We start from the raw sequence: 10,468 nt of genomic DNA, 5'->3' as shown, positions 1-10,468 counted from the left end.
CATAGTTTACCGAGCTCGATAGCTGCAGTCGCTTAAGTGCGGCCAGTATCCAGTAATCGGGAGATAGTGGCACTGTCGGCAGCCCTAAAGATGGTTTTCCGTGGTTTCCCATTTTCACACCAGGCAAATGCCGGGGCTGTACCTTAATTAAGGCCACGGCCGCTTCCTTCCAATTCCTAGGCCTTCCCTATCCCATCGTCACCATAAGACATATCTGTGTCGGTGCGACGTAAAGCAAATAGCAAAAAAAAAAATCATAGTTTACTCACGACTGGGTCGAATTTCCCAAAGGCATTTGATTTTGAAATACTTGGCTTGTAGGCTATTTTGTTTGATCCAGCCCATGGTATTTTACAGAAAGAGAAACATGAGACGCCATCAGCTGGTTAGTAGCCTATGTATAAGATCTGCTACCGTCCACCTCACTAGCGTAACAGTAATGGCGTATGGCTTTTAGTGTCCGCGGACATGTTCGGCTCGCCAGGTGCAGGTCTTTAGATTTGACTCCCGTAGGCGACTTGTGCGTCGTGGTGGTGGTGGTGGTGGTGGTGAAGACGACACATACACCCAGCCCGGTTTAGGTAAGAATTGTGCTGCTAGCACACTGTAGAGTGCGTTTAAGTCGCCCGTTGGGGGGCATGTGCCAGACCTGTAGCTCAGATCCTTTCAAACAGAACAAAGATGGGCTAGGCCACCATAGCTCAATTGGTAGAGCAACCGACGCGAAATCGGGAGGTTGTGGGTTCGGATCCCACTGGTGTCCGGCTGGCCATTTTTGTTCTGTACTTAACATCCCTTCAACACGTACTACATGTACGTAACACGACCTAATACGTTGAAAGTCTGTTTCGATTATTTTGTCACTCGATGCAGATAACATATACCTTGTTAAAATCGACGCCTCAATTTTTAAAAAATTCTCAAATTTTATCCAAAAATGATCTTACATTACTAAAATGACCATAATATGACAAAACAATAAAAATGGCCGAAATATGAATTTATATGCAACATAAAATTGCTTTAAAGGGGTTCAGGGATCCATCATTCACAGTTATTTTTCAGATCTCGGGTAGAATTACCTCAGGAAAGAAATATGACTTTTCCTTAAGATCCGAAACTGAATAATAGTTTGCCATTTGCTTCACGTCGCATCGACACGTCTTACGGCGACGATGGGAGAGGAAATGGCTAGGAGTGGGAAGGAAGTGTCCGTGGTCTTAATTATGATACAGCCCCAGCATTTGTTTGGTGTGGAAATGGGAAACCACGGAAAAACAAATAAGAAGAATTTGGCTTTATCTACCGAGTGAAGACACTTTTTATACTTCATGTCATATCCTACGTACAAATTTCACAGTTCCGTCCTTCTCTGCCAGCTAGCAGAATAATGGATCCATTTTTCGTGATCTGTAGCTGAGATCTTAATGAATTTTATTTGATAAACATCTAATTTATCATCAGAGATCTTTTAAACGCCGTCATCTTACAAAATAAAGACTCCAATGGAGATTTTTTCCCCGCTTCAAAAATCAGACTATCCCTGCTGGCTCCGAACGCGCAATATTGGGATTCACAGGTTGACACTCTACCCCTGATTCACAGAAGAGCTTTACAGTATGTCTGACAAGAAAAATTATTTCACTAAAGTGTTATTTATAAAGTACGAGCTCATACGGGAATTCTTTGATATTCCGGCATAACCTATGTTACCTGGAATTATGGCATCTTTCAAATGATGAAAGAAATGTCAAAATCTGTCCAGTATTTTCTGATATTACCCCTTACATAGCCACAAACTCACAATATTCCTTTATATACAGCATTACTATAGTACGTTAAAAAACATGCCAATAAAATTCATATCTTTCAACTATTTATAACCAGATCGGCAGAGATAATCTTCGCTGCATTTTCTAGTGTAGAATGTGAAGAAAGGCAAAAGTTACTTCGGTATCATGGGTGGCGCAGACATTCTTGCACCATTTTCTGGTGCACTGCGTATAACAGGAGAATACTTCTTGCTGGAAGGATTTGTGATCAGGACGAACATTTCAAGTTAACACGCAAGATCTTCATTAACAAGCTATTTTTTACGTCGTGCCGACATTGGTAGGTCTTATGGCGACAATGGGATAGGAAAGGGCTAGGAGTGGGTAGTAACCCACAATGTCCTTAATTATAGTACAGCCCCAGCATTTTCCTGGTGTGAAAATGGGAAACCACTGAAAACCATTTTCAGGGCTGCCGACAGAGGGGTTACAACTCACTATCTCCCGAATGTAAGCTGACAGTTGCGTGACCCAAGCCATGTAGCCTTTTGCAGCTGATTAAATTACATACGAAAGAAATAGTAATAGGGAAGAGTGAATATCTTTCGTTTTTTATCTCTTCAACTTAAATTGAAATTATTGAAAACAAACTTGAAAATATTTGCGATTTACACCAAGTAATGTATGACACTGATTTGGTACAAAACCATAAATAGTACCGATAACTTAATGTTATTTTTCATCAGCTGCCCGTTCTCTAACTGTCGTAGAGAACTGCCATGCTTGCCTAGTTACCTACTTGCTACCCTGCGGTCTCAAACTTTTAATGACACTCGACTTGGACTCGCTTGCTCCCAGCAGCTGTTCCTATCTTGACGACGAGATCAATTATCCATGTTTCATAATGGAAGGCGAGCTTCAGGGGATGTAATTATCCTCAGACAGAGGAAGTTCTCGTGACTAAGAACATGTGACGGACACCAAAGGGTTAGCTAGACGTTTATAAGTTGCATCTGTATTTCTGTAGTGAGGGAATAACTTAGTATTTCAGAGAATTTTTAGGAGTGGTGAATCCTCAGCCTGAAGGCTGGTTAAATCCCCAACAATGCCACTATCAGCTGTCATCCCACTTTGATATCTCCCTGGAAGGAGCCTTAATACACCCTGTTGCAGAAGATGTGACGAGTTAGAAACCTTACCTTTTGTATTATGGTTCTGTCGTAAGGGAGAGCTTATGAGAATCAATTGGCACAATACAGTTCACACATCGATTGCTGACGGACTCCGTAAACAACACTACTTGGAGATCTATGAGGAAGTAGGATGTCTTTGCACAAATGGATCCTTAAGACGAGCTGATATTGTTGTCGTCGATCGGGCGAAAGGTACGGATATGCTGATTGATCGCACTGTAAGATTCGAAGAAAACGAACGGCAGCTTCGATTAGTGTGTGAGGATAAAAGGGTCATATATGAACCATGCATTGATGATCTCGTAAAGACGAATGGAAATGAAAAACGGGAAGTCATTGGCCTTATAATTGGCACTAGAGGGACAATTTCTAAGGAGACGCTGAACTTCTTAAGAATAAACAAAATACTGGACACCATTATCGAGACCAAGGTGGACTCTGCGTTGAAAAATTCATTGGCGATTGTTGGACACCATTTGTACTCCATGACTTAAAGTACCATGTATTGGATTTTCTTTTTCAAATAAAATCTGAAAGAGACAATCCGCCCGATGGTTGGCAAATTTAATGTAGAGTTTGACTCAAGCCCTGCTTAATCCAAACATCGTAAAAAATTAATATTGTTCGTGTGAACTAATCTTTCGATTCCCTAATAGAGGCGACTATCACGTGCAATACCTCTCCCCTCGTGAGGGTATTGTGTTATGTTGTCCGTGCCTCGGTCATGATTCTGCAGGCTTATTTTCCTTGGGCTACTTCATGCAGGGCAGGCTCAGACAAGTCAATGCGACCAGTTGATCAAGCCATCGTGAAGGCCTCTTTCCACTCGCCCCGTCCCATTTACCTTCCCAAGCCCTTGAAGGTCGTTCGTTCGGTGTATGAGATGAACAAAGTAATACAGGTGTATTCTTCTGTTCTTTCGAAGGAAAGTATATTTTCGATTCGTAAGATCGATGCATTGATAGGATGTTTTCACCAAGATACTTTCGCCTTCATTGCAGACAGCCATCCCTTTCAACGTTCAGTCTACAAGCCACTGTAAATTTACTAACCGCCGCCACACTCCTCTGTTCCTCTAGTTCCGTGGCCTCGTTTAACTCTGTATATCTTACCTTTAAATCGTTGGAAACCGAGTCTAATCATCGTCGCCTTTGTCTCGCTCTACTTCTCTTACTCTCCATAAGAGAGGCCATTATTCTGCTAGGTGACCTATCCTCCTCCATTTGCCTCACATGACCCCACCACAAAACCGGTTCATGCGTGCAGCTTCAACCATCGAGTTCATTCTAAGTTATCCTTTATCTCCTCATTCCGCGTACTCTCCTGCCATTGTTCAAACCTGTTTGTACCAGAATTCATTCTCTCTACTTTCATATCTGCTACTTCTATCTTAGGAATAAGATATCCTGAGTCTCCTCTCTGTACCCCCCTCCCACCCTCCATATTTCACTCCCTAAGAGAAAAAAATAGGTCTGAAAAACAGACCGATGTCCGCGAGCTGATTTACTTCTTACCGAATACTGTTGATCGCAATTGAGAACGCACTGCATTAACTTTCATCCACCTTGATTCAATCTCACTAACTATACTATCATCCTGGCAGAACATACATTCTAAATATTTGAAATTATCTACCTATTTCTGCTTTGTAGGGGCTGCCTGGCCGAGGCGGTAAAGGCGTGCTCGGTTCGCCCGGAAGGACGTGGGTTCGAATCCCCGTCAGGAAGTCGTAAAATTTAAGAAACGAGATTTCCACTTCCGGAGGTGCATATGGCCCTGAGGTTCACTCAGCCTACACCAAAAATGAGTACCAGGTTAATTCCTGGGGGCAAAGGCGGCCGGGCGTACAGCTAACCACTCTACCCCATCACGTGCCGCGGTTAACAATGGTGCAAGCCTTTACCTTCCACTACTCCAAGGGCCTTCATGGCCGTCAGCATAGGCTAAACTGCTTACTATTTTTTCACTTAACTGAATCCCTCCCTGCCACTTATTACCTTTCAGTAGAGTACCTTCATCCAAGAACTCATTCTACCATCAATTCTCACTGCAGCCCAATTTTCAACATAAAAACCTTTGATTGATTTTGATAATCTTCCCTCAATCCCATAGTCCTATAGTACGACAAACAACTCTTCCCTCGGTACTCTGTAATATGGCTTCTTTAGATCTACGAAACATAAACATAACTGTCTTATTCCTCTCTTAGCATTTTTCAGTTACCTGGCGTATACTGAAAAGCTGATCCTGACAGTCCCTCTGTGGTCTTAAACCACACTGATTTTCATCCAACTTACTCTCAACCACTGACCGCACCCTCCCAAAATCCCAGTCAACACCTTGCCTGGTTCCGATCAATGAGATACCTCGATAGTTGTTGCAATCCTTCCTGTTCCCTTGCATAGAGACGGGTTCTTTCCAATCAGAAGGTACCTGACTAACAATCCATACTAATCTTATTACTCCATGAAGCCATTTCACCCCTGCCTTCCCACTATATGTCACCATTTCAGGTCTAATTTCATCTATTCTTCCTGCTTTATGACAGTGGAGTGTATTTACCAACCTTTCCACTTCATTAAGCGCAATGTCACCAACATTATTGTCCTCCTTCCCATGAGTTCGGTTGTTCGCGACGTCATCAGGAAGACATATTTTTACGTTGGGAAGATTCCACCTGTTTATTAATTCCCCGGTATCTATTATGAGTTCACCTGATTTACCCAGACCACTACTCATTTTACTTTTTTCTCCCTTAAGATTCTTTATTACTGTCCAGAAAAGTTTCCCTACTGCTTGACCTAGCCTTTCCAGGTTATTACCAAAATCTTCCCGTTACTTCTTCTTTGATTCAACAACTATTTGTTATTTGTTTCGCTCTGTTTCTTTCATTGACGTACATTTCCCGGTCTACATCAGCCCTTGTTTGGAGCCATTTCTAATACGCCTTCCTTTTACATTTGCAAGCTGCTCTCCCTTCATCATTTCACCAAGATGTTCGCTTTTCCCCACCTTTACACACAGCTGTTCTTGGTATTCCCTAGCTGTTTCTACTACAGCATTCCTATATGCCATGTATTCTCTTTCTATATCCTGAACCTGCCTACCGTCCATTGTTTGGAACATTTCACTAATCATATCCATGCACTTCTGTCTAATTTCCTCGTCCTGGAGATTTTCTACCCTTATTCATCTGCAGACAGATTTCACTTTCTCTATCCTAGGCCTAGAGATACTTAGTTCCAACAGATCAGAAGCGAAATATTATTTTCTACCGGATGTTTTCAACGTCATACAAACAGATGGAAGGTCTTTGACAACGCAAAGTTGGGAAAGGGTTAGGACTGGAAAGGAGGCGAGGTGACTGATATCCGACAACTCCCGCATCGTTGGCAACGTGTTGGGGACTTCTTTGTGGGTTTACCGTAAATGTTATTGTACTCTCTGATAATGAACATTGAGTGTCACAAGGATTTCATAACTGACAGATTTCTCGCTTTATAATCGACAACACGAGGAGTATTTCGTCCACATGCATCACAGTAGTTGAATTCTATCAAATTCCATGAACTTTCCAGACCATGCAGATGTACTTCTTTAAAATTTGTAAAATACCAGGCATTCCATGTGCCTTTTCTTAAACTTTTCTTGAGTTTTCTCACAACTTTCTCATGGTGGAAATAATAACTTTTGAGCACTCCTCAACTGGTAAACATACTTTATGCGGGAAAAACATAGTTGCAATGAAAATATCCACGAATTAATGAGACACTTCCAGGTACTTAATCTAGGGAGCTTGATATCCCCAAGATAACTAGCAAAATGAAAATTTTAAAACTCCCCAAGGGGGGCGAACTTGAGAGATTTGAAGCTGAGCCTCAGATGGAAGCCAGCATACGAATGCAACCGAAAACATTTTTCCACTTGAAAACATCTTCCAAGGCGATAGCACACTACCTTCGCGGCGAGGAGGCCTGCTACAAATGTAGTATACAGTAAAACATCATTAATGTGGATTACAGTGGAATAATTTGCCGTCGAGATGAATAGCTGTCATGATTAACTAAAATAATTTGCGAATGTGTTATAAGGTTAATTTAAAACATATGCTTAAGAACAAAATATGTGTAGGCCTGTTTATACCACCAGTAAAGCCTCTCCCTAGTGGTAGATAACACTTTAAATACGTGAGGATTGTGAAATCCTGCGGAAATATGCTGAACTTTCTGAGGGGTACTTGATATTCAAGTTTATTAGCAAATGTATCTTTTTATTTTGCCTGCCACCTAGGGACTTGGATTGTGTTTAGTTGAACATTGTAACTGTTTACGGATTGGCGCAAGAATGCTTACGTCTTCTGCTTCTAAATTGTCACTACCGTGACTTCAAATTAAATCAACCTATCGTCACCTAGTTCACACCTAAGTTATAAATAGCGGTAATCTTGAACCGTATGTAGTCGGTAGATGAAAAGTGGGTCTCGGCCCATACGAGGCCACGGCAGGTTCGTGGTCCAACAGCTCTGCACTCCGACCAGCCAAACGAGCAGAGGAGGGGTGGCCACAGCTCTACTGTGAATCTACGCCTCTGCATTCGGTAGACGGGACAGGGCTGGACCTCACGGCTGGCCCCAACCGTCGGCTGCCCTGAGAATGGTTTCCCGTTGTTTTCCATTATCCAGTACTAAGGCGAATGCCGGGACAGTTCCTAGTATAAACCACGGCCGCCAACCCCCTCACCTTCTCCGAGCATCTCCTTCACCATAACAACTCTCCCGGCCAGCGAGACGGCGTCACCATCTAAGAGGCCCGCCTCCCCCTTCAGGGCAGGAATGAAAACATGTTAGTAGTAGCAGCAGTAGTAACCTTATGTATCTATCTGGATCGGATTGTGAAACAGTGCTACGAGCTGCGAGGTTCTCCTCACAAGAGGCTACTGGCGAGCTGGGGCAGTTCAAAGGCCTGCTACAAATATAGTATACAGTAAAACAACATTAATGTGGATTACAGTTGAATCATTTACTGTCGAGGTGAATAGCTGTCAGGATTAATTAATACAATTTGGGAATGTGTTATAAGGTTCATTTAAACCATATGCTTAAGAATAAAATATATGTATTAACACTTAAAGTGACACAACTTTAAAATGAATATATAGGAAAGAAACAAATTCCGTGGCTCATTGTCATTTATTAAAAATAAATATTATATCTGGACGAAAGCGTTTTTATATCAACGAGCCTAACAACAACAATAAACGAGTTTTCTACCAAGTCTCTAAAGCTTTCATCAGGGCAAATGTCTGCTGCTGGCGGCTACAAGTTATCAAATTCACGGAGACGTGTACTCCAGAAATACATGCGTAACACCACCCTGGCACAGCGCGATGCACTCCAGAAACTGGCGGCAGAGAGCGGTGAGGCAGTAACTTCCCTTCCCGGCCGCCACAGCACAACGCAACGATCCCTAAGTCCAGTTAATAGGGGGCCGTGAATTCCACGTTCCTTGAAGAATTCCTATTATCACTGTCAACAGCAGACCTTCTCATGCTCTGCTCTGATGAAAGCCAAGGAAACTTGGTAGAAAGATCGCATTTTTTTTTTTTTTTTAGACTCGTTAACATAAAGTGGCTTCAATCCAGATGTAATATTTATTTTAATAAATTACACATATCAGTAAAAGTATTTCGGCCCAATAACTTGAAAAAGCACGATAAACCTACATTTATGTAAAATGAAATGGCGTATGGCTTTTAGTGCCGGGAATGTCTGAGGACAAGTTCGGCTCGCCAGATGCAGGTCTTTTTTTGACTCCCGTAGGCGACCTGCGCGTCGTGGTGGTGGTGGTGGTGGTGAAGACGACACATACACCCAGCCCCCGTGTCAACGAAATTCATCAATTATGGTTAAAATTTCCGACCCTGCCGGGAATCGAACCAGGGACCCCTGTGACCAAAGGCCAGCACGCTAACCACTTAGCTATGGAACCGGACAGTGCTGCTAGTTATTGTAACTTAAAACATCAGAGAGATGATAATCTCGGACAATTATCATTAAGGTGGTTGCAGACAAATTCTATTCAACAACTTAAGATTTTTGAAACAAACGTCCACCAAGTCCTCTGGCTAAGATCAGAAATTGACAATCACAAACAAAACAAAACCTAACCCCATGGAACTACAGCCCTGATGGGCCTTGGCCTATCAAGCCACCGCTGCTCAGCCTCAAGAACTGCAGATTTCAAGGTGACGCAGGATCAGGGTGATGAAACCCGTAGACCGCCATGCTTTGCTTTCTAGACAGGGTCTACCATCTAACCTCCACATTTTTTTCTCATTTAGGCTGAATGGACCTCGAACCAGCATTAAGATCTTGTTAACAATCCCCGACCTGGCCGGAAATCGAACACGGGACATCTGAATACGAGGCAGTTTCGCTACGCGTACACCTTATAGTCCACTTAATTGATAATCATACTTACCTGGATTTGATTGCTTTAATTATCTGACAGCAGTTAATGTTTCTAGAGGAGAGACAGTCTTGAAATTTAAGTCTATATGATATCAATTATACCTGGGAAACTTTACTAGCTTTGTAAGTACTTTCTAAAAGCACCGAGGTCTTTTGAAATCAAATGCTGGGCCTTCGCTATTGAAGCCAATTTCCTAGCCATCTTATGTACAAAGATCACCATTGAAGAAAGTGGTAAGAGAACTCCTTCTCATGAATTGCTAAGAGATGTTCATACATAATGTATCCCTCGGCCATTGTTCAGTTAGTTCGATGGGCTGGACAGCGAGCCGTTGTTTTCACCCTCCAGTGATGTTGAAGCCCTGTAAGCTTGTCTTAAGTTAGAACAGTGTTTCCTTTGAGTTTCCAAGCACCGTTTAACAGTCTGATGTCTTTACACAGTACAACTTATACAACACTGGCCGGTAATTAGGAGATGTTAGGAGACAAAGTTACCTCAGAGCTCACTGCAAGCAAACAGATGGGAGTTCGTAGTGCGATGTAATTTCTCCTGCTTGAAACTTCATGTGGGCAACTTAAAAAACCTTCGCCAACAGCTCTATATACATACGAGGAACTCAACACCCTACGCGTTCAGTAAGCAGAATGTTGATTATATCTTCCACTGGAAAGTCTACCTTTGGCTGGAACGAAAACGCGCCTCTGAATAGAAAGATAGAACTCGCAATTCTCCTGGTTGAAAATTAATGTGGCAACTTAAGAAATCTTGGCCATCAGCCATGTATACTTTCGAGTAAACCATCCCAACTCGACGAATTGGGAGTATGTTGCATTTCGAGAAAGTTTACATATAGCAAGATAACAAGTACTCAAAACTATATCTAGAGAGATTCTGGAGATCATTTTTAACTGCATCTATTTAGAGAAACAGACCGACAATGGAATCCCTTACTAGTGGACGTCAGAAGCATGTCCAGGCAACTCAGCTTTTAAATATGCCTGTGTTGAAATACTAGGTAAACCCTCAACTGGTG

General features: G+C 42.3%; 1 non-coding gene across 1 annotated transcript; it reads left to right on the top strand.

The window, feature by feature from the left end:
• Positions 1 to 690: 690 nt before the first annotated feature.
• TRNAS-CGA (transfer RNA serine (anticodon CGA)) lies at positions 691 to 767 on the top strand. The gene has a single exon. It is a non-coding gene; the product is annotated as a tRNA-Ser (tRNA).
• The last annotated feature ends 9,701 nt before the right edge of the window (positions 768 to 10,468 follow it).

Source organism: Anabrus simplex, chromosome 6 (assembly GCF_040414725.1).
Source record: "Anabrus simplex isolate iqAnaSimp1 chromosome 6, ASM4041472v1, whole genome shotgun sequence".
Lineage (NCBI taxonomy): Eukaryota > Metazoa > Arthropoda > Insecta > Orthoptera > Tettigoniidae > Anabrus > Anabrus simplex.
This window is presented reverse-complemented; position numbering and strand designations above follow the sequence as displayed.